We start from the raw sequence: 25778 nt of genomic DNA on the forward strand, positions 1-25778 counted from the left end.
CAGAATGGTGGTCTCATTTGAATATCATTGTTAAATATGAATCCCTTTATGCTCAGAAGGTGGGTTCCCTACAACAATTTTATGCTATATGGGACCCGATAATATAATATTGCTCCCAAGAATCTACCAGAGGAAAACCTGGATATTTCTTTTCAATTGCTTCCTTATTGACTGCATGTCCTTTTTGTATGTATCTATTCACTGAGGTTTCTTCAAGACCGTTTAGTCACTTCTTATGCAATTTTTACTGATGTACTCCTCATATTGCTACATATGGTTGTTCGCCTAATGCACAGTCTCTTATGTATCTTTGTTTTGTCTCTTAGTCTCATCTTTTTTGTACGGACATTGGATATTGGTTTCATAATTATCCTGTTGATATTCCTTATTTTTCTGTTTGTATGACTTTGTACCTAAAAACAATAAAAATTATTGAACTTAAAAAAAACACCCCCTCTCTTAAAGTGCACACATTTTCTGGATTCTTTGACATGCATTTGCATGTTTTTGCATAAAAGTGCAAATGCCCTCCCCACAAATATACTTCCAGAAGCACCTCTGCTCAATTCAAGTGATGCTATAAATAAACAGACCATATAAACATAATCTTACATGCAGTCAAAAGCACAATTTTATAAGCGCATTCCCCCAGATTCAGTATAGGTCGCCCAAATTTGGGCATGGATCCCAGATGCATATATAAACTAATTAGTCAATTAAGAGCTATCAATGATTGGTGTTAAGAAACACTTAAGTCACAGTAATTACAAGTTACGAGCAGATCTGCCTTACGCCTAAATTTCTTAGCGTGCAACTCAAAAGGGGGCACAGGCAGGTCGGAGGCAATTTTATAGAATGCCTGCATTTGTACAGCAAACTGCCATCAGTTGGGCACGAGCTTTTGGCAGGAATAAGTGTTTGCACCCGAAGTTAAGTGCAAGAAGGGCGCTATGCAAGTATTCTGTACTAGCTTAGGGTAGATCATAATGGCACTTAACTTTCAACACCTTTCAAAGAATCTGGCCCATAGTGCCACTGTATCGAGCAATGGTGCGCCCACATCTGGAATACTGCGTCCAATACTGGTCGCCATACCTCAAGAAGGACATGGCAATACTAGAGAGGGTCCAGAGGAGAGCAACGAGGATGATAAAGGGTATGGAGAACCTTTCATATGCCGAACGGTTAGACAGGCTGGGGCTCTTTACCCTGGAGAAGCGGAGACTGAGAGGGGACATGATAGAGACTTATAAATCATGAAAGGCATAGAGAAGGTGGAGAGGGACAGATTCTTTAGACTAGCAGGGACAACTAAAACAAGAGGTCATTCAGAAAAATTGAGAGGAGACAGATTCATAACAAATACAAGGAAGTTCTTCTTCACTCAGAGGGTGGTGGACACCTGGAACGCGCTTCCCGGAGAGGTGATAAGACAAGAGTACAATTCTGGGGTTCAAAAAGGGACTGGATGACTTCCTGGAAGCGAAGGGGATAACAGGGTACAGATAGAGGTTTACCTTACAGGACATTGAGCGAATAGGGTATGGATACTTTAGATTAGGTAGGGAACACTTTCAGGTCATGGACCTGGGGGGCCGCTGCGGTAGCAGACTGCCGGGCACGATGGACCCCTGGTCTGACCCGGCAGAGGCAATGCTTATGTTCTTATGTCAACTAGATTTAGGCATAAGATGCATATAAATGCCAGTATTCTGGTCATTTGTTTAGATTGTAAGCTCTTTTCAGCAGGGACTGTTTCTTATTCTTTGTGACTCTGTGCAGCGTTGCGTGTGTCTGGTAGCGCTATAAAAATAATTAATATACACACATAATTCTTTTACTGTTAAACAGGAATCTGTAAGTATGCTCCAAAATGCAGGTGAATTGCATTCTGACCTGGGAAGGCCACACCAAAATCAGGAGCCGCGCAACCTCGAGTAGTCAAACATTCTTGTAATTGGCTGGTACCAGGTCATTTTTATTATTTTTGATGCAGTCATGGAAGGTTTTGCTACTCTTTCCTGCTCAGACTTACTTTCAGGCTCTTAACGGTAGCTTAATTCTGGGGTTTCAGCACAGTTTTAGAGATTTTAGCAGCCTTAATCCTTCTCTCCCTCTGCAATCCTGTGATTCCCCCTCCCCCCCCACCCAGCTATCATCACTACTATCATCATATTTTTCCTGGGGTTGATATCCCAGATTTATGAACTTCTATATCAGTGTTCCCTCTAAGCGGGCGGGTGTTGTGAGCAAACTTTTTTCACCGTGAGCCAAAAATATCGGGCGCCAGCAAGTTATGAGCCAACTCGCCCGATTCTCCTCTCGCCGCCCTGCCATCTGCCGTACGCCTCTTCCGATCGTGCGCTGTGACGAGAAACGTGTGCGCTGCGATGTAATATTTTGTGCGCCAGCGCACGCCAGCGCAGCTTAGCGGGAACACTGGTTCAAATGGTTTTATTTATTTCCCAAAATTTATTTTTGTTATACGCATTGAAAATATTTGATATTGCGTTTAAATCAAAATCTCAATAAACTTGAAACGAGTGCCCGTGAGATTGTGGGAGGGTTAAATACTCAAAACTTAGAAGTTTTTGCTACGCCAGCTTTCTGGTATCTTTACATACAGTGGCGTACCTAGCATATGTAACATCCGGGGCCCATCATTTTTTGGCACCCCCCCCCATCTGTAAGAAAAACATGATTTTTAGTAACAAACCACACGTCACACATGAGTACCTAGGAAAAGGCAGCATCTTACATATTGCAGTGAGCAGTACATCAATACACCCATTGTAAAACTAAACAAGCCAGACCAGCACAGATCAATCCTACACCGTCAATCCTAACAGAAAACCATGTCTTTCGAACACACAGAACACAGAAAACACCTTCGCCTAGTAAGGAATATGTAATCACAAACTAACCCCTCCCTCTTTTACAAAACTGTAGTGTGGATTTTAGCTACGGAGGTAACAGCTCTGATGCTCATAAAATTCTGAGCATCAGAGCTGCTACCACCAAGGCTGGTGCTAAAAACGCTTCACAGTTTTGTAAAAGGGGGGATAAAATAAAAATACATAGACAAAGGTTAAATTGAACCAGCAAGAAGCTGGACTCTGCATACAATGCTTCACAGAAACAGTGACACATGTCTCCTAAAGCAATAAATAAATAGAAATTTTTTTCTACCTTTGTCTTCTGTGGTTTCTCCTTTCCTCATCTTCTTGTAACTCTCTTCCTTCCATCCACTGTCTGCCGTCTCTCTTCCCCTATATGGCATCTTCTCTCCTTCTATGCCCCTTCCAGAAACTGTATGCCTCCCCCTTCCATCTCTCCTTTCACCCCATTGGTCTGGCATCTCTCTCCTCGCCTTCCCTCTCCCACACCTCTCCTCATAGTCTGGTATCTCCCCTTCCCTGATTCTCTGGCATCTCTCTCCTTTCCTTTTCTTCCATCTTTCGCTCCCCCTCCATGCTCTCACATCTCCCCCTTCCTTTTCCCTTAGACTGGCATACCTTCCTCCTACGCTCCAAGCCCTGGCATCTCCTTTAATTCCCTCCCTCATCTTCCTTCTCCCTCCAGCTGGGTACCGCAACACTCTTCCCTGCAGCTCTGCACTTCCCCACAATTGCCATGCTTCGGTTCCTCTTCTTCCTTCCTTCCTCCCCCCCCCCCGCGGGATCCTGCGGCACCATCAACTCTTACTCCCTCTAATGTCGGCCCTGCAGCTCCAGACTTCCTCGCACCTTCTCCCCTCCCCCTTTGGATCGCTATTATTTTAAATGTTATAGCCGCGGAGCTGTATCCATCAGTGGAGATGTCTAACCTCGGCCTGCCCCGGAACTCTTACTGCAACAGTGACTTCCTGTTCCTGCCTAGACGGGCGGCTGCTGCAGTAAGAGTTCCGGGGCAGGCCGAGGTTAGACATCTCCACTGATGGATACAGCTCCGCGGCTATAACATTTAAAATAATAGCGATCCAAAGGGGGAGGGGAGAAGGTGCGAGGAAGTCTGGAGCTGCAGGGCCGACATTAGAGGGAGTAAGAGTTGATGGTGCCGCAGGATCCCGCGGGGGGGGGGGGAGGAAGGAAGGAAGAAGAGGAACCGAAGCATGGCAATTGTGGGGAAGTGCAATCCCCCCAATGCGTCCCCTTACCTTACCGACGCGTGTGTGCGCTGTGAAGAGAAACTTTGCGCTGCGATGTAATATTTTGTGCGTGAGCGCAGGCCAACGCAGCTTAGCGGGAACACTGTATACCACCCCCCACTGATTAGTTAAAATGTCCCGCAGGGCTCGGAGCTCGGGCTGCTGCTATTTAATATATTCATAAATGATCTTGAAACAGGGACGAAGTGTGAGTTAATAAAATTTGCAGACAACACCAAACTATTTAGTGGAGCTCGGACTAAAGAGGACTGCGAAGAATTGCAAAGAGACTTGAACAAACTAGGGGAATGGGCGACGAGAGGGCAGATGAACTTCAACGTTGAGAAATGTAAAGTATTACATGTGGGAAACAGAGACCCGAGGTACAGCTATACGATGGGAGGGATGTTATTGATTGAGAGTACCCAAGAAAGGGACTTGGGGGTAATGGTGGACATGACAATGAAGCCGACGGCACAGTGCGCAGCGGCTGCTAAGAAGGCAAACAGAATGCTAGGCATAATCAAGAAGGGCATTACAACCAGAATGAAAGACGTTATCCTGCCATTGTATCGGGTGATGGTGCGTCCGCATCTGGAGTACTGCGTCCAATATTGGTCGCCGTACCTTAAGAAGGACATGGCATTACTCGAGAGGGTTCAGAGGAGAGCGACGTATCTGATAAAGAGGATGGAAAACATTTCATACTCTGAGAGATTGGAGAAACTGGGTCTCTTTCCCTGGAGAAGAGGAGACTTAGAGGGGATATGATAGAGACTTACAAGATCATGAAGGGCATAGAGAAAGTAGAGAGGGACAGGTTCTTCAAACTTTCGAAAACTACAAGAACGAGAGGGCATTCGGAAAAGCTGAAAGGGGACAGATTCAAAACCAATGCTAGGAAGTTTTTCTTCACCCAACGTGTGGTGGACACCTGGAACGCGCTCCCAGAGGGTGTGATAGGACAGAGTACGGTACTAGGGTTCAAGAAGGGATTGGACAATTTTCTGAAGGAAAAGGGGATAGAAGGGTACAGATAGAGGACTACTATGCAGGTCCTAGACCTAATGGGCCGCCTCGCGGGTGGACTGCTGGGCACGATGGACCTCTGGTCTGACCCAGCAGAGGCACTTCTTATGTTTGGCAACATCCAGCCTGAACTTCTCAGAATCTTCCTTCTTGCCACCAAAAGATATAGGCATCATTACAACATAATCTTTTGCAATAAATTGGCCCCATCACCAATAAATCTAAAACCTTCCTGTTTAAACTAGATTTGGAACCACATATTGGCAACAATGCAATTCTTTTCACTTGATAAATTGAAGGGCCAACATGTCACTAAACCTCTGGGCCTTATTATCAAACTTAAAAAAATTAATCAAACTTTTGCATCTGCCATATTCTCTTCTTTTGTTATTTCAATCTGAGAAATCAGCAAATAAAAGGATAAATCATCAAAAAGTGCTAAGGTCTAGATTCTGTAAATGGCACCTAAATCGGCCAGCGCCTACAAAAATGGCTCCAGCCAAGTGTTAATCGCACTTAGGTGGCATTAACAGAATCGTGGCTACTGGCACCTAAGAAAAAAAAATGTAGGCCAGGGTTTTAAAGACCTACTTTTCTGGCACCTCAGTTTTATGGAGAATCGTGCATAACGGCGCCTGAGGTCATCTCCACTCCTAACCATGCCTACTTTGAACTTAGGCACTCCTAGACACCATGCTGTAGGTGTGTACAAAAGACATGGTTTTCTGTTAGCATTGACTGCGCGGGATCAATCTGTACTAGTCTGCCTTCTTTAGCTTTACAATGGGTGAGTATATAAGATACTGACTTTTCCTAGGTACACTCTTGTGCGATATGTGGATTGTTACTAAAAATCATGTTTTTCATATAGATGAGGGGGTGTCAAAAAATGATAGGCCCCGGGTGTCATATATGCTAGGTACGCCACTACCTCAACAGATTATATTCCAAAATCTCTCCTTGTCATTTTCCATTGACATGTTCTTGTGAGGAGCCTAGCGACTTGAAGAATTGCGGATCTAAAAAGAAATCTGTTTTGTGCTAGTCCGGAAAGGTCCTCCAGCATCGTCCCCATGGTTATTTTCAACATGTCTAGACTGTTCACCCTCTCCAAAGTAGGGAGAACGAGAAGGCACTCTCTGTAGTTAAAAGGGGATAGATTCCGTACAAACTTAAGGAAATTCTTCTTCACCCAGAGAGTGGTGGAAAGCTGAAACGTTCTTCTGGAGGCTGTTATAGGGGAAAACACCCTCCAGGGATTCAAGACAAAGTTGGAAAAGTTTCTGCTAAACTGGAATGTACACAGGTGAGGCTGGACTCATTTAGAGTACTGGTCTTTGACCTGAGGGCCGCCTTGTGAACGGACTACTGGGCAGGATGGACCACTGATCTGACACAGCAGCATGGCATTTCTTATGTTCTTATCTGATTATAGGTTGCCCTCTTCACCTGGTTCGCTTGATCTTCCCAAACATGATGTCGTTCTCCAATGATCTTTCTCTTCTGATGGTGTAACCAAAATAAGACAGTCGTAATTTCATCATTTGGGCTGGGCAGCAAATGTAAAATTTCCCCCCAAAATCAGTCTTTGGATTAGTGTCTTTAAGGTATATGAATCTTAGCTGCCCATAAAACATAAACTTCGGCCTCCTTTTACAAAACTGCAATAGCAGTTTCTAGCGCGGGAGCCACGCTGAATGGCCCACGTTGCTCCCGATGCTCATGGAATTCCTATGAGCCTCGGGAGCAGCGCGGGCCATTCAGCGCACACAATTCAAACTTTCCTGGAACTTTTTAAATAGACCTCGTATTTGTAGAGAATTGCATTATTGTTAATGATGTCATTAATATATAATAAAGTGACGTTTCAGCTAAAAAAATGTGTGACTGGGAACTGAAGATAACTTCGCTGCAGTTGAGGCACAAATACAAAGGCTTTCCCCGTCCCTCAAGATAACTCATCCACCTTGTAACTCTTGGAGCAGAGCTAGGTAAATACAATGCCATAATCACAATCACTTCCCAGCCTCCTCAGTTCTACCCTAACACAAACATTGCATTTGGTTTCAAACGATGCAGAATAATACTAGACATCTGAAAGCATTTCAGTCAATTACCCGGTGACGATAATCACCATTTCACACCATAGTTATTAGGTATGTGCATTATGATAATGATTTACCTCCACAGCCACTAATTGCAAAGATGCATCCTGATGTTGCAAGTAATAAGACTGTCTCCACCACTGATGATTAACCTTTATCATTCATTGAGCTATTCACCCTCCACATAGCACTAAACCTCTAAAAAGCTCTTTGTGAGTTTTAGCATCTATTGGTTTGATTATTTTTATAAGGATCCCCACAGAGAATAGTACCAAAACAAAACTTAACATATCGACAGCTATAAATTCATATGATGCACAGAACTGGGGCATAAATGGCAGCTCCAGCAAGGGGGAAGTGAAGCCAATGTCAGGTGGACAAGATTATCAACTACTTTCCAATGCAATCAAAAATTTACCAGCGTTAGCATTTCAGCAGAGCCATATGAAGCTAAGTGCCATGAGTTTCATAAGTAAACCTGGATAAATAACTAGCGATTTTGCTCTGAGTGCTGACTGATAGATTTTTATCACTATAAATATAAGTATTAAGTCAAAAAACTAATAATAATAATAGTTTGCGTTTGGTAGTCTGGGCAGGTTCATTTCCGGACCCAGATAGCTGTGAACACTTGAGGTCTTCTAGCCTGAAAAAACATTAAACCGTATCATTATATATCAGAAGGTTTTTTGTTTAATAACTGATTTTCATCTATTTTCATGGGATTATTATATATGGCAAGACATATCAGGATGGGCTGGAGTAAGTTTTCACAGCAACTCCAGGATCTAGGAAGTAGATCTAGTGCAGGGCAGACATTTTTGTGGTCTGGGCTCTGAAAATGGAAGGGATGGATCCGGAGCAATCCACTGCTGTTATCCATCAGGTTCTCTTGTTTTGATACACATTAGGACCCCTGAGGAAGGAGTGTTTCTTCGAAACACGGACCGTGTTGGGTCCATTTGGAAACAAACTGTCTTACATTCTTTTTTTATTAAGACTTGGCGTCCTGTACAGGGCTGTGGAGTCGGTAGATAAATGTTCCGACTCTGACCCCTCAGTTTTTTGTACTTCAGACTCCGACTCCGACTCCAGGTACCCGAAATTTACTCTGACTCCTCGACTCCGACTCCACAGCACTGGTTAATTTTCAGATCGTTAAAATGGAATGTCAAGTTGAGAGAAATGAGCATTTTCGACACCACCTTCTTTTTGCTTTTAATCAAGGTTCTAAGGCCGCAGAAGCTGCTCGCAACATTTGTGCTGTGTGTATAGTGGGTGCTATAGCTGAAAGAATCGCTCGTGACTGGTATGCCAAGTTCAAAAATGGAGTCGGTAGATAAATGTTCCGACTCTGACTCCTCAGTTTTTTGTACTTCTGACTCCGACTCCAGGTACCCGAAATTTCCTCCGACTCCGACTCCTCGACTCCCGACTCCACAGCCCTGGTCCTGTACATCATCACTGCAGTTTCTGGTTTTGTTCTTCGATTCGGTATTTCACTGCAGTTGTGTTGGATTTTCTGTTTGTTTTTGCCTATTGAAACTTAGCATTATTACACGTTACTTGCTAAGTACTGGGTTGCTGGTTCAATGAATGTGACTGTTGGGCAGATTGAATGGACCACACAGGTCTTTTATCTGCTGTCATTTAATTTGTTACAATGCTACCGGATTTATAAACGGGTATTTTCTAGGTCTGCCAACAGTTTCCAATATGATTTGCAATTCTATTTTGCATCTATCAGCAAATAACAAAATAACTAGAATAGAGCAAAAACAAAGGGCTCCTTTTACGAAAGTGCACTACCCGTTTTAGCGAATGCAGAAGATTAGCGCGTGCTATAGTGTGCGCTAGCTAAAAATCTACCACCTGCTTAAAAGGAGGTGGTAGCGGCTAGCGCATGGTATTCCGCGCAAAAGGACCCCAAAATGTAAACACACTTTTAACTCTCATTCACAGTCTAAATCAAAGTTCCTCATTTTAGTTTAGAAATTAAACGCCCTTTCTTCTTTTAATGATGGAATTTACTCTTACTTGGTGTTTTACTTTCCTTGAATCCGGCTAGATCAGTCGACTCCTTACCTGAAACAAGACAGTGCTGTCCCCAGTACCTTAAGTGAATTAAGAAACTGGTTCCCAACCCTGTCCTGGAAGACCACCAGACCAATCGGGTTTTCAGGCCAGCCCTAATGAATATGCATGAGAGAGTTTTGCATATAATGGAAGTGACAGGCATGCAAATCTGCTCCATGCATATTCATTAGGGCTATCCTGAAAAACCCGACTGGCCTGGTGGGAACCACTGAATTAAGAGACAATCTTGTTCTAAGCCAGACATGGGTAACGCCGGTCCTTGAGGGCCGGAATCCAATCGGGTGTTCAGGATTTCCCCAATGAATATGCATGAGATCTATTTGCATGCACTGCTTTCAATGCATATTCATTGGGGATATCCTGAACACCAGATTGGATTCCGGCCCTCGAGGACCGGAGTTGCCCACCCCTGCTCTAACCCATCCTACTACAAAGAGAGATACAAAGGGTATTAACTTTCCAAGGGGATATATTGTGAGCTGAACACAAACATCATATAAGCTAAGAAAACAGATGATTTGTGTGTCTTTCAGCATAGCAGCAATTCCTTTCTTTCTAGATAATGCCTTTCAAGGTTCAAGCCATAAGCCAACCGGTTGCAGACCTTTCATAAGCACAAGATCCTGACAAAGAAGGCTTAGTCCACTCAGCAACAGAGTGTTTCCGATATTCTAGTGAGTGATCACTGGATGGTATGGGTCAATATTAAGTCAGCTGAGGAGAGGGGTCATTCAAAAAAAATCCTCACCTCACTTATGCCTTAAGCTGCCCCTGGCTACTGAAGGCCTTTCCTTGGGGAAGAATTTACATCCTTAACCCTTTAAAGAAAGAGGGAGGGAAGGGGATGGACTGTTTGAGCTTTACATTATCACCTAGACCCATGATTTGCTTCTCTGGCAGGGACCGATTCCTGGACAAAAATTTAATTGGCATGGAGGAACAGTCTGTTAGAGCATTGGACTAAGAGCCAGGGTTCAAATTTCATTATGGCTCCTTATGATCTCGGACAAGTCATTTAACCCTCCATCATATCTCAGATACCAACTTAGAGGTCTTTTTACTAAGTTGGGCTAAGTGCTAGTGCATGCTTACCACAATTTAATGGCATACTGCAGGATGCAGTTAGGCATGGTAATTGACCACACCATTGAAGTTAATTGGAAATTCTTTTGAAAAATTAAACAAGTAAGAGTTCCATAAGGAGGCTCAGAGTGGCACCTAGCAACCCCTAAGTCTAGGATCCAAGATTCCACATGAACATCTACTTCAAAAAATTACGAGCCATAGAATCGAGGGTGATATACTCATGTGGATTAAAAACTGGTTGGCGAGTGGAATGCTGCAGGGTTCAGTGCTCGGGCCTGTGCTCTTCAACATATTTATAAACCACCTAGAAATTGGCACGATGAGTGAGGTGATTAAATTTGCAGACAATACAAAGTTATTCAGAGTAGTGAGGACACAGAAGGATTGCGAAGACCTACAAAGAGACATAAATACGCTTGAGGAATGGGCCGCAAAATGGTACATGAGGTTCAACATGGATAAGTGCAAGGTGATGCATGTCGGTAACAAAAATCATATGCACAAATACAGGATGTCCGGTGCTATGCTCAGAGAAAGCCCCCCGGAAAGAGACTTGGGAGTACTTGTAGAAAAGTTAATGAAACCGTCCACGCAATGTGCGGCGGCAGTGAAAAGGGCAAACGGAATGCTAGGAATGATTAAGAAGGGGATCACAAACAGATCTGAAAAAGTTATCATGCCATTATACTAGGCCATGGTAAGCCCCCACCTGGAATACTATGTCCAACACTGGACGCTGTACATGAAAAAGGACATAGTACTACTTGAAAAGGTCCAGAGAGGACCAGAGAGGGAGTTGCCGTACAACGAGAGGCTAGAGAAACTAGGCCTCTTCTCTCTTGAAAAGAGAAGACTGAGAGGGGACATGATCGAAACATTCAAGATATTGAAGGGAATTGACTTAGTAGAGAAAGATAAACTGTTTACCCTCTCCAAGGTGAAGAGAACAAGAGGGCACTCTCTGAAGTTAGAAGGGAAAAGATTCCGTACAAACGTAAGGAAGTTCTTCTTCATCCAGAGAGTGGTAGAAAGCTGGAATGCTCTTCCGGAGGCTTTTATAGGGGAAAACACCCTTTAGAGATTCAAGACAAGGTTGGATAAGTTCCTACTGGAACAGAACATACGCAAGTAAGGCTAGACTCAAATAGGGCACTGGTCTTTGACCTAAGGGCCACAGCATGAGCGAAATGCTGGGCACGATGGACCACTGGTCTGACCCAGCAGCGGCAAATCTCATGTTTTTATGTTCCCTCTGATGCCTACCTGAAAAGCAGGTATGGTTAGGGGCTAAGAATAGGTGTGGTTGACTTAGGCAATGCTAGGCACCCGAGTTAGGTAAAACCTGGCCTAAAATATCAGCACTTACCTCTAGGATGCCTAAGCATGCTTAGGTGCCACTAGACATGATCTATAAGTGGAACTTAGCGGTTTATAGACAATCACACCTACTGGTGCCTACAATGTAGGCACACTTAGGTGCTGTTTATAGAATCCGGCCCTAACTGCCTAAGAAATGTCTGTAAGTGTTAATATGGTCATTATTTTTTAATGACCGCATGTTAATGACAATATTAGTGCAACAGGGAACTGGCATGTTGTAGCTGTTAAACAGAAGTTTGAATCTATCACTTAGGTGACATTGCATTCATACACCAAGTGGCTCTTATAGGCTCTGGCACAGTCCCTGGAAGAGCCTGTTGAAAGGACTTTTCCATCTGATCTGCTTCTTCATTTTTAACAATATTAGTAGAAAGTCGTTAATGTAATAGAGGAGAAAATCAGTCGTTTTACTATGGTCTTAGTGCATGGGAAAATCCCACATAGGGTTGCACTAAGGCAGTGGTCTCAAACTCAAACTCTTTGCAGGGCCACATTTGGGATTTGTAGGTACTTGGAGGGCCTCAGAAAAAATAGTCAATGTCTTATTAAAGAAATGACAACTTTACATGAGGTAAAACTCTTTATAGTTTATAAATCTTTCCTTTTGGCTAAGTCTTAATAATAATATTGTCATTTATAGCTAAAGAGACACATGATCAAGAAACTGTTTTATTTTACTTTTGTGATTATGATAAACATACTGAGGGCCTCAAAACAGTACCTGGTGGGCCGCATGTGGCCCCTGGGCCATGAGTTTGAGACCATTGCACTAAGGCCACTTAATACTACAGCTTAGTAAAAAAGACCCCTTAGATTGTAAGCTCCCTAGAGACAGGAAAATTCCTACGATACCTGAATAAAACACATCTTGAGGTACAACTGAGCTAAATCCAAAACCATTACATTGGCGTCTTCTATCCCGCCAATACCTTTCAGTTCTAGGTGGTTTACAAATGAATTGGCTTGGGCATTCCCAGGGAGATTACAAGGTTGATAGTTGGAAAATACATTAGGATCTGAGGAGTCAGGAAGGTTTAGTTAGATCAATTGACAAATTTCTTGAATAGCATAGTTTTCAATTCTTTCCTGAAGGTTTTGTAGTTGGATGTTGTGGTCATCAGATTGGCGAGGTGGTGGCCTAGTCTTGCTGCTTGGGTTGATAATAGTCCATCATATAGTTTTTTGTTTTGTACGCCTTTGACTGGGGGGATGGGTAAAGTGTGCCTTTGTACTCCTTTTGCTAATTCAACAGGTAGAAAAAACCAAACAGAGCAGATCAGAACACCATTCGTATTCAACTGGTGAAGGAGGAGGAGCTGAAAGATGTGATTGACAGCCTTCTGCAACAGTTCGTGAGAATGGACTGATCAACTAATGCACAGACTCCTATGTTACAGAAATCTAAACAATCGAAAGGGAGTCCAACTATAAATGGATAGTACCTTTGTTCTCTGAAGCTCCCAATAAACTGCTGGCTCAAGTGTAGTACACGCTACATTATTTGCCTGAATGACCTCTTCTTTCCCACACTACTTTTTACTTCTCAGGTCACTAAGCTGAATTAAAATTCACTGTAAGGAGGTAGCATCATCATTAAATAATCTAGTCTTTTCAATCTAAATTTGCTTTCAGTTCCATCAATCTAAAAATAACATTTCATTATGTAAATTAAAATTTAAAATGATGTATACTCGTTTAAATATTAAAAGCCAATGGTAACAAAATAGATCACTTTAATAATGTCAAGATAACAGATTTGTCTTGTTGTGTCCATTCAATCGATTTCATACAGCTGGTTAATAACAAGCATAATAAAATGATTGATATTACCTAGAGACATAATGACTCATTTGTAAACTGCTAGTATTGCATACGCTGGTTAAAAAATATTAACAGCTCTGTACAGCACTTTCTACTTAAGCACTTTTATTATAAATGTTAAATTAAATAAATCTTTCTAGAAGAAACTGAAGTGAAGAGGTAATAATTTGACAGAAGTTCAAATATTTGAGTATCTGCAATTATGCATAAGATTGTTTTCTAAGTTGCCTGGGATATGTTTCTTATCCACATGTAACAATGCAGATCTTTATTAAGAAAGCATACCGATTAGAGCAGAGGTGTCAAAGTCCCTCCTCGAGGGCCGCAATCCAGTCAGGCTTTCAGGATTTCCCCAGTGAATATGCTTGAGATATATTAACAATGAAAGTGCTACCGACCATGAGACCAATATACCTAGAAAAAAACGACAGCATCGTCAAAAATCTAATTAGGCTGCTTCATGGCCTTCTCTTCTCCCTCCCAGGCGTTCCTTTGCCACGTTGCTGATGACATCATCAGTGATGCGGCAGAGAAATGCCCGGGAGGGAGAAGAGAAGGCTGCGAAGTAGCCTGATTAAATTTTTGCCGACACTGCCTTTTGCTAGGTACATTGGTCTTGCGGTCAGCGGTGTTCTAATGGGAGGGAGAAATGGAAGTGTCAGCGGGGGCTTGGCTGTGCAGACGGGGGGGGGGGAGGGGGGAGCAGGGGAAAGCGCTGCTGCCTGCGACTAGGGCTTATTTTTGGGATAGGGCTTATTTTCAGGAAAACACGGTATTTGGCAAAAACCCAAATAGTAGCAGCATTCAATGCCACTGATCCAGGACAAGCAGTGGCTTCCCTCATATCTCTCAATAACAGACTATGGCACTTATAAAATTACCCACTACTTGGATAGTGACACTGACTATGGGCTCCTTTTACAAAGGTGCGCTAGTGTTTTTAGCACGTGCACCGGATTAGTGCACGCTACCCGAAAAATTACCGCCTGCTCAAGAGGCTAGCCTGCGTGGCACTTTAGTGTACGCTATTCCGCGCGTTAAGGCCTTAACGTACCTTTGTAAAAGGAGCCCTATATGTACATTGCCAGTCCCAGCTAAGTCATTTATCCAGATAACACCGATTATTATCTGGAGAAATGTTTTTCAATATATACCTAAGATATCACATCACAACAACTGAAATCATATTTTTCACATAAGGAACTTCATATCAAATGTTATTTGCAAACCTGCAAAATTACCAAAGAAGCATTTCATGTACTAAATTCCAGAGCTGTGCCGATTTCCATAAATAGATATTTTGCTTTTTTTTTTTTTTTTTTGCAAGTAAAATGTCATTAGTACAACCTTCCATGATTTATAAGCCTCTGTGTCAAAAAGCATAATTCGTCAAGACAAACGTACACATTTCCTGAGATTTTATCTTTGAAGGTAAAATCAAGTTTCAAGTTTCAAGTTTATTAACTTTTTAATATACCGACCATCACCAAGTATCTGGACGGTTCACAGTACAATTTATAAAAAGGAAAACAAAGATAATATTTAAAATATAAAATGTGGTGGGTGAACATTAAAGACATAATTGACTAACATGAAAGTGAGGATATGAGGGGAAGGGGAGGGAAAGTTACATATTCTGGAGAAGAGAGGGAAATAGTGGGGGTAGGGAAACACATATTGGGTAGGATCGCTTTAATTAAAGCGGTTGGCTAGATAAGTTAAAACGAATCAGTTGAAAAGGAAGAAATGATAGGAAAAAAGAGTGGAATAGAGGAGATAAAGGTAGGCAAAGATTGAAAAAGTGGGGTAAATAAAAAAGAGAATTTAGGGGATAGAGAAAAGAGAAAAAAAAAAAGAAAAGAAAAGGTGGAACTAAGAACTGACAAAAGCATCGCGGAATAAAAATGTCTTCAGATTGGTCTTGAAATTATCTAGATGTTGTTCTTCTCTAATAAACACTTAATTACGATAGTGATTGTATCAATATATGACCAATGAATTACTTATATGGGGCCACTTTGTCAAAGGATAGGGAAAGGCAAAGAAGATAGGATTTGATATACCACCTTTCTCTGGTTACAATCAAAGCAGTTTATATATTACTAGTGTTTTAGCCCGTTACATTAACGGGTGCTAGAAGAATAAACAAATTAACACTGCAGGCTCGCACATTGCTCTACCTGCCAGAATATACACTACCAGAGGGCTAATCTACCTCGGCCCCCCCCCCCTACCTCCGCCGTGTAGCCGACCCCACTGGCCCTCCCACCACGAGACGACCAAAAACCTCCCGACTCCAGCAGCGTCCACATCTAAACACGCTGCTTCGCGGCCTTCTACTGTCCATGATTTCCTCTGCCGCGTCTCTGTTTCGATGTCATCAGGGGAAATCAGGGCAGTAGAAGGCCGCGAAGCAGTGTGTTTAGAGTGCTGCGTATGCTGCTGGATCCGGGAGGATTTTGGTCGTCTCGCGGTGGGAGGGTCGGATGGGAGGGTCAAGAGTAATTCGGGTGCGCCGAAGAGGGGTACGCTGGGGGGGTGCGCCCATGACAAACTGACTTACAGTGAGTGAGGGGGGAGCCGCGCCGGGCGTGAAGTGGACCGTTGTATGCGCGCATGCGCACTCCTGCCAGCCACAGACCTACTGATCACAGATCAGGGATCATGGATCACGCAGGTAAGAGTGCATATGTGTGCTTAGGGTTTTATTATAGTAGATATACAGGTACTTTTTTAACTGAGATTTTGTCTGTAGTTCAACTTTTTTTAAAAATAATTTTCTTCTAAGGAAATGTCATTGCACAGAAGGAAAGATAATGGGGAAAACATGCTTTTTCTGCAGTTAATATCACCAGACGGTAGAATGTAACCATCTGAAGCCACTGGGTAAGAGCATTCTATTTCTGTGTTGTACAGCCATGAAAATGAATAAAAAAATTGGAATACACAGCTATTGGAGCAGGTGTAAACTGAAGCTGAGAAATAATTATGCAAATTGACTCAAAATTTTTTTTATTTTACACAATGATTTTCATTGCCAGACAGGCACTTTGATTTGAATCGTGGTATTGAATTTAATTCCCCATGATTTTAAACCTTGCACTGGAAGATCAATGGAGTGAACTGGTTTCAGTTTCTTTGGCTAATTTTTGGTTGGGAAATTAAGGGGGGGGAAGCTATGAAGGTAAAAAAATAAAAAAAATAAAAAAATCACATGCTCGTACCACATTTTGACATACCACAGGAGTCAGCAATGTGTAGTTTCTCGGTATGCAGGTTCCTGAATCTCATTGGCTTGTAAGCTACCTCACAAGCAGCTCCTGGGCTTGACCATAAAAGGACCACCTCCGTTTATGACCTCCACCCACTTTCATGCTGCCCAGATGAAGACCCCTCCATACCCCCCGATCAAGCTCCCCCTCAGATAAAGACCCTATTACCACCTACTGCCCCTCTTCATCAGTGAGGACCGAAGGGTCCTGTATTTGGTGAGAGAAAGGTCTAGTTGTTCATGGGTAAGAGTAATTCCAATTCACTCCTGTCTTGCTAGTGCTTCCTTCAAAATGGAACCCTAGTGGTAATTTTACACTACTAAACTAAACTAATCTAAACCTTGGGTTTGTATACCGAATCTTCTCCACAGTCGTAGAGCTCGGCATGGTTTACAGGAGTTGGGATAGAAAGGAACTCCAATGGGATTATAGGAATAAGTAAGAAGAGAGTTTAGAGGGGCTTAGTGTACCAGAGAGGGAAGGAAAAGTTACATTTTTGAGAATAGCCAAGTTTTCAGATGCTTACTGAATAGTTGGAGGGAGCTCAGGTTAAAAAGCGGAGAGGTAAGATTATTCCAGAGCTCAGTGATTCTGAAGGGGAGGGAAGTCCCTAGTTTTCCAACATAAAAAAATGACTCCTAGTGTTAATAGATAGCAGACTGAATAAATTCAAGATACATTCTGCTGCCGACCATGCTCACTAATCAGACAGTGGTACTACTTACTATGGTGGCTCAATATTGACCTATGAGAACTTATATTTCCTGTTCCACAGCCTACAGTGTGTTTTGAAAAAGGGTTGGACAAGTTTCTAGAGCATAGATCAATTAATAATTAGCCAGGTGAACATGAGGGCTAACATCTCAGACGTTTGGGAACATAGTAACATAGTAGATGACGGCAGATAGAGACCCAAATGGTCCATCCAGTCTGCCCAACCTGATTCAATTTAAATTTTTTTAATTTTTTCTTCTTAGCTATTTCGGGACCTCCCCTTTAGAATTTGGAACTTCTTATGCACAATAGTACTATGGAACAAAAGATAGCGCAGATGACTCTTTATAGCATGAGTCAATCAATGTTTTGTTTTGTTTTTTTTATTTAAGGGCTGAATGTTTTATTCATGGCTTTAGATTTGTCCAGACACTAGCATAAATGTGTTTCTATGCAGCAGGAGTCAGAACTGCAATAGCTTATTTAAAAATGGATATATTTGAAAATTATACATTGCAGAGTAATCCCCTTAGCTCCGTGGTATTAGATCATAATTTAGGTAATGTTACTTTGCACATGCAGATAAAATTTAGGTTAATAACCAAATGGAGAGAAATTTGCCGTGAGGAATACTGCCAGTTAAATTAATTAAGAATTCACTAGGTCTGAAATAAATAGTGTACACCTCTGAAGAAAACTCCATCCCAGATGGTATCACAGCATTTCACACTTCCACAGTTAGATTACCACTGTGACCATTTTCATGTGGAAGACAGTGTGATTAAGCCATACATTGCATTACAATTTTTTCCAGCTCAAACAACCTCCAATTTTCAGCCTAATGACCCACTATGTTGAAAAAGAAATTGGTCTATTACATCCGCTTACTGCAAGTTCAAGAGACATCTATTATAAGGCAAAAAGAGTGCACTGTATGTCAAAGTTGACTATTTACAGAATTTATTAGGGGGGAAAAAATGAAAGGCTCTGTCTCTACTGTAATCTCCTCCACCCAATATCATTATAAGGTATAAAAATAACTGCTAATAAACCAGTTATAATTTTCCTTGAAAGTGGCATGGTTATAACAGTTAAGTGCAAAACCTGTGCCGTAAATGTTGGGGGCATGGCAAGTATCTGCCCTGTATTCATCACATAGAGCACTTACCCCCAAATTCTGTATATGGTGCCGTAAGTTGTGCCTGAAAATTGGTGCCCGCAGTTGATCGGTGCACGTGACTTAATTGGCAATTAATACCTCCTAATTAAAAGTTGTGTGCACAACTTGGAAAATGTGATTCTATAAAAAGTATGCGCCAGTTCTATTATGTGAATTTGAAAAGGTGGCATGGTCAGGGGAGGGGCATGTGCGGATCGCAAGCATTCCTAAAAGTTATGTGCATTGTTATGGAATATGGACAATCCACGCACAACTTAGTTGCAGGCGTTTAGACCTGCTTTTATCTGGCCTAAATAGATGCGCTTAAAAGCTATGTGACGTACTGGCGCTTAATGCGATTCTATAAAAGCTACGTGCACCTTGTGGAATTGTGCCATTCTAGACCGTGCTGATTTTTTTTAGGCCCTTAATTTACAGGTCTGTTTTACATGTCTTGCATCTGTAATATCTGCTGAAGTATGCAACACAGATCCCAGCAAAAATAATTAGGAAAGTCCATGTGCAGAGAGGCAACTCATTCTCCTAACCTATCCCTTGGCACTTACTGTGGTAGAGCTGGCAGTATAGTGAACTGGGCATGAGTGATCTCCCGACTATCTGCATATTGTGACTCGCTGATTGTCCAGCTCTCTTCAATGTGAACCGCTTAGAAGTCGCACGATTATGGCGGTATAGAAGAATAAAGTTATTATTATTATTATTACACTCTTGCCCAAAGTCTGCCCAGGTTCTAAACGGCATCTATGACCCCCTAGTTGTAGTCTTGTGGTACTATGCTAAAAGTCAATCTGCCAAATAAGGGGTCTTGAACAGCAGGAGACATCTTTATTGGTGAAGGGGTGTTCATAAGAACATAAGAACATAAGCAGTGCCTCCGCCGGGTCAGACCATAGGTCCATCCTGCCCAGCAGTCCGCTCTCGCGGCGGCCCAAACAGGTCACGACCTGTCTGACTCACCAGAAGGGGCCCCCTTGCCACCTTGGTTTCCCATTGAAGTCCTATCTTCCCATCGAAGTCCTAACCCTCCGGTCTTGCACATTCACGACCTGATTGGGTTTCTATACTTATTACCTGGTTTGCTTTCTATACTTGTATTACATCCCAGCACCTCTCTCAGTATCCCACGATCCCTTTATCCCTCAGGAATCCGTCCAATCCCTGTTTGAATCCCTGTACCGTACTCTGCCTGATCACTTCCTCCGGTAGCGCATTCCAAGTGTCCACGACCCTTTGGTTTCAATCTATTTAGAAGCCATATGTGAAAAAAAGCAGACTAATAGTTAACACTTGCTCTCTCAAAGATAAAGTTGAGTCTAATCAGACACCTAAGACTCATTTTCCTCCGACCTGGAAGTATTACAGCATCCACTTCTACCATAAAAAAGGATCCTCAGCTCTCCCTACCAATAACAATTTGGCTTTAGCAAGATTCAAGGCTAGCTTTTGACTTACCATCCAAGCATTCACTGTTCGTAAACATGTCAGTTTATCTTTCACATTCACTTTGCCAATCAGACAAAGAAAAAAAAAATTGGAATATCATCAGCATATAGATCATAACTAAACAAACTCATCAAATATATCAGCCAATGACGCTAAATAGAGATTTTTAAAAGAAGCGCTGCTAAAGCAGATCCTAGTAGAACCACTTTACATATAGGCACCACCCTGGAAATACAATCTAATCTAATCTTTGGTTTATTTACCGGGTCATCTCCAAATGGAGCTCGACTCCGTTAACAAAAATCTGAAAACTGGATTACAAAAGAAATAGGAAAAAAAGGGTGAGTAATAAATTAGACCTAGCCTAGCACAAAATGAGCCCTGCAATGCTTAACGGTTACTAAGTCCTCTGGGCAGGCCATTTAAATATTGTGTTTTCCAAAACAACTGAAAAGAACTTATTGTTCTAATAGAACAATAAATTCCATCCCAGATCTCTGTTAACCCAAAAGTAAAGGATTACAAAGGTTTCCCCACCAATTTGATTCCCTTAAAAGAAGGGAATGGGAGTTTGTACTTCTGTGTAGTCCTCGAATAACAAGACCTTTGGACATTCCGATTGCAAATATTTTTATTGGAGTTTTAACTCAGACAATCAATAACTAGTATGAAAGAAAAAGAAACATACAGAACAATGCCATTGTAATGGAATTAGTGAATCGAATAATCCATAGAGAAGTTTAAACACAATACATGCACATTTAAATTGGATCCTAAAATAGATAAGAAGCCAATGAGGTTTTCTCAACAAGGGAGAAACATGGTCAAACTTTTGTTTCCCAAAAATCAATTTTGCCACAGCATTATGTATCAATTGGAGATGCTGTAAACTTCCCTGCTTAATGCCCAGATAAACGGAATTGCAGTAGTCCAATTGAGCAAGTACAATGGACTGCACTAGCACTGAAAAATGTTCCTGGTGAAATAGTGTCCTGACTTTTTTCAACATGCGCAAACTGAAAAAGCATCTCTTTACTAGAGAGATTGTCTGTTCATGAAACGTATTACCTGTATTGATCAATCTTGAAAATAAGAAACAAACCAATCATGTACTGATCCACCTATCCCCACTGCAGTCAGTTTACCTAATAAAATCTGGCCATCCACCATGTCAAAAGCCAATGACACATCCAATGACAATGATCATGCTGGAGGGGCTGCTGATTGCATGGGGATACGTTAATTGAGCAAAGGGTTGTTATTTGGAGGGGGTGCTCATCAAAGAGGGATAGGATTTGAGAGCTGCAAGCTGACTTTGTTTTGGTTAATGTGGCAGAACTGCTTGGTGCCCCTTGACAGCAAAATAAGCATTGTGCATTTTCTTGTCACTGCAGGTACTTTTACATATATAAACACAGTGCAATTTCATAATACCTCATTAACAGCTATACTCGCTCGAGGAGCGCAGAGAGAGGGGGGACATGATCGAGACGTTCAAGTATCTTACGGGCCGCATCGAGGCGGAGGAAGATATCTTCTTTTTCAAGGGTCCCACGACAACAAGAGGGCATCCGTTGAAAATCAGGGGCGGGAAACTATGAGGTGACACCAGGAAATTCTTTTTCACTGAAAGAGTGGTTGATCGCTGGAATAGTCTTCCACTACAGGTGATTGAGGCCAGCAGCGTGCCTGATTTTAAGGCCAAATGGGATCGGCACATGGGATCTATTCACAGGGCAAAGGGAAGGGAAGGGACATTAAGGTGGGCAGACTAGATGGGCCGTGGGCCCTTATCTGCCGTCTATTTCTATGTTTCTATGTAACATGTGGAAAAAAACTTTATAAAATTATCTCTATAATGTCAAACTCTTGATTTAGTTCCTTTTTTCTCCTGTTGATACATTTACAGAGTAACAGAGTGGATAAAATAATGTGCTGACAGCTAGGAAACTGGAGATACAAGGGGGAGTGCTGAGGGGCATGGTACAATGGGGGAGGTTCAGAGGGAAGGATGCACTGGGGAGGACATGCAGAAAAGTGTACAATGTAGGGGTTGCAACCCCTGCAGGGGAGAGAGCATAGGGGAGCGCATTGTGCGGCAATGCCAGACGGTTCATAGTCTAAAGTGCGCAAGGACAAAGGCGCGCCGACAACCGAGCGCGGACAACTGAGCGCAGGACTTCATTGCGCCGAAGAAAAACAGTATTTTAAAAGGCTCCGATGGGGGGTGTTGGTGTGGAACCCCCCCCCCACACACACACTTTACTTAATAGAGATCACACTGGCGTTGTGGGGGGGTTGGGGGGATTGTAATCCCCCTCATTATACTGGAAACTTAACTTTTTCCCTGTTTTTTAGGGAAAAAGTTAAGTTTTCAGTATAATGTGGGGGGTTACACCCCCACACACACACCCCCAACATGGCAGGGTTAGGCAGCGCGATCCCTATTAAGTAGAGTGGGGGGGATCCCCCCCACACACACCCCCGTCAGACCCCTTTAAAATACGGGTTTTCTTCAGCGCGATTAAGCCCTGCGCTCAGTTGTCTGCGCGCCTTTGTCCTCGCGTGCTTTTGACCCGTCACCATGCCAGACACCTCTGCCCAAGGAGCAAATGGCCCTCGTTGCACCACTGGTTAAATGATCTGATTTTATCCAGGTAAGAGATACAATTATCTAGATAAGTGAGTTGGGTGTAACAACCTTCCAGCAAATGTAGAATTTGATTTATATATTGGACCCTAGAAGGTCAAGAGTCTTAATGGCAATAAATATTCAGAAACTGACTTAAAGAAGTGTCAGAGAAACCCATATTTTCAGAAAATCAGACTTTGGATGAGAAATTTTCTACTTTGAGATGGTTCAGATCTAAAGTCATTGAAACCTACGCTCATCTTAACTCAATAACTCTGAATAGTGAGGGGGCAGCAGTTGTCAGTGGGCAAATGTCTTGTGGGAGGAGAGAGATGCCCCCTTTGAAATAATGCTTAACCAATCACAGAGCAGCCACTTTGCCATGACTGGGTGAACTGCTAATTAGACCAAAGAAAATAAAACTGTCAGGTTACTAGAAAAGGATAAAAAGAAATAAGCAGTAATTATCAAACACAGCTCAATGAGACCAAAAATGCTGCTTTATAAATAAATACCTGTATTTATCTCATTAGAGCAATCAAGTAAATATAATTAAGACTTAAGAATTTATTTCAAATATCAAAACAAAAGGAAGTAAATGAACTAGTCCCTGCTTGCACCTTAAATAATAAATGATAATAATAATAATAATAATTTATTTTCTTGTATACCATCCCACCAACAGTTCTAGGCGGTTCACAACAGAAGAACTGAAACATTTCAGTTAAAAAATACAATTTAAAAAAAACAAGTATTATAACTACTACATCCATTAAATACAGCATCAGATAAAAAGTACATTTAAAATACAGAGCCTAATAAAAAAATACCTTCTTAAATATCAACATTCTTGTTTATCAAATAGGTGAGTTTTCAATAATTTTCTAAATGTAACATAAGAATAGGCTGGAACAATCAGCGGACTCATCCAGGAATTCAACTTCCCCGCCTGATATTCCAATGTCCTGTCCAAAAAAGTTTTAAAGCGACAGGCCCTTGGGGTAGGGAAGAGGAACAGACCTGAATTTCTGGTACATTTGAATAAATTAAACAGTTTCAGGTAAAATACCAAATAGGAAGGTAATAAACCAAAAAGAGCCTTATAACAGATACACCCAAACTTTAAAAATACTCTGGCCTCAAAAGGCAGCCAATGCAGTCTAGCACAAAAAGGACTAACACGATCATACCAAAGACCAAAGATTAAACAAACTGTTGCATTTTGAACTAATCGAAGCCTTAATAGAATATTTTTTGATAGCCCCAAATAAACAATATTACAATAATTTACAGAGCAAATCCCAATCTGGGACAGCAAATTGTTCCCAGATCATGGCAAATGATGGCAAAAAAAGGCCAATTACTCTGTCTACACTGCTAAGGATACATCTCAACTGCCAGCCATACTACACATTCACCTACAAGATTTCTCCTTCTCCAGAGCAGACACATTTGTCATCCACCTTTGTATGTCACCATCTTGGATAAAAGAGAATGAAAGATCCCCACTTAATTCCTTCCAGCACCACCATTTTTCATGTCTTAACTACAAGGCTCTGCAATAATTCAAATAGCCAGCAGTATTGGCATGGCAGTGGCCAGAACATCTAGCCTCCTAGGTCCCCAGCACATTCTGCCAGATAGACCCACTAATGTAAGCATTTGCAATGCCACTAAGATTTCTACTTAACTATAGAATTTGTAGCCTGCCATAATCTCCCAGTGGAAACTGTCCCCCCCAACCCCTAAGAAGTGAAACTGAAAGAGGGGCTCTATGATAACTTCAAGCATGTTGTAATATAAATATAATAAGCTATTATGGGCATACTCAACAAAGCAGCAATCAGGTTCCAGGAGTAGCCTAGTGGTCAATGTACTAGACAGTATACAAGGAGACCTAAGTTCAAATCACACTCAACTAATTCTGTTTTGGTAAAAACTGTGAGCCCTCCAAATACAACAAAACACCTACTATGCCTAGACAAAGAAGACACCTGCAGGTCTGAGAGTTATTGTAGTGGTGTACAGCAGGATGGTCCATGGTAGTAGGCCAAAAAAAGAAATCAACCTTGCCAAATCTCGTCTCCACAAGGCTTATTTTTATCCACTTGGTATGTCTTACTCGGGTGTCAAAATTCAGCTTGATTAGACAATATTTAGAGGTCACCTCTGCATGAACTGTTTGCTTGTGTACAAGTTTGTGTATCTAAGTAATTGTGAATAATTAGTTTGTATGGTGTTGTCTAGTTTGTGATCTGCACCTGAAAACTGGCTCCTTGGGGTCAGTCTGTCAGCTGTCAACTGCAAGACTGCCACGTGGATTGGATGTTCTTCAACTGGTCAATTTTCATCACTATGATGAAGGAAAACCATTACCAGAAGGCTATAAGTTGGCATGGTGGACAATGCATACATAGACCCTTGTGTTAAGTTGAAGAAACTACATGAGTATTTGTCCCTAAAGAAACACAAAACGATCAATGAGGTGGTGATAGAATGAAGAAATCTTTAAAAGTAAACTCAAACAGTTGTTTGATATTTCAATAAAAGATGCTATGACTGAACTTAAAATAAAGAAGATTGAGAAGTCCTACAGAAGCAAGGGCAGAACACGTTTTCTTGCTGTATGAGTAGAGTTGACCTTCAAACTAGAGAGTTGCACGGGGACAGAAATCCCACCCATCCCCGCAAGGAATTACCTCCATCCCCACAAAAAGCAGCAATTACTTCCGACAGGATCATCAATTCCACAGTTTCTTTTGTGTTTGCGCTGCTGTTTTCCTTGTGGAATCTCTTTGGTGGAAATCTTTTTTTGTTTTCTGTTCAGGTAATTAACTTATAAACCCCCTCTTTTACTAAGGCTGACGTGTCC

At 41.9% G+C, this 25778-nt stretch overlaps 1 protein-coding gene across 1 annotated transcript in view; it reads right to left on the minus strand.

Annotated features, from left to right (window-relative positions):
• SDK1 (sidekick cell adhesion molecule 1) overlaps window positions 1-25778 on the minus strand; it is a 1012418-nt gene that overhangs the window by 635080 nt on the left and 351560 nt on the right. The gene's annotated exons all lie outside the window — the stretch shown is intronic.

The sequence above is a fragment of the Geotrypetes seraphini genome, chromosome 11 (assembly GCF_902459505.1).
Source record: "Geotrypetes seraphini chromosome 11, aGeoSer1.1, whole genome shotgun sequence".
Taxonomy (NCBI): Eukaryota; Metazoa; Chordata; class Amphibia; order Gymnophiona; family Dermophiidae; genus Geotrypetes; species Geotrypetes seraphini.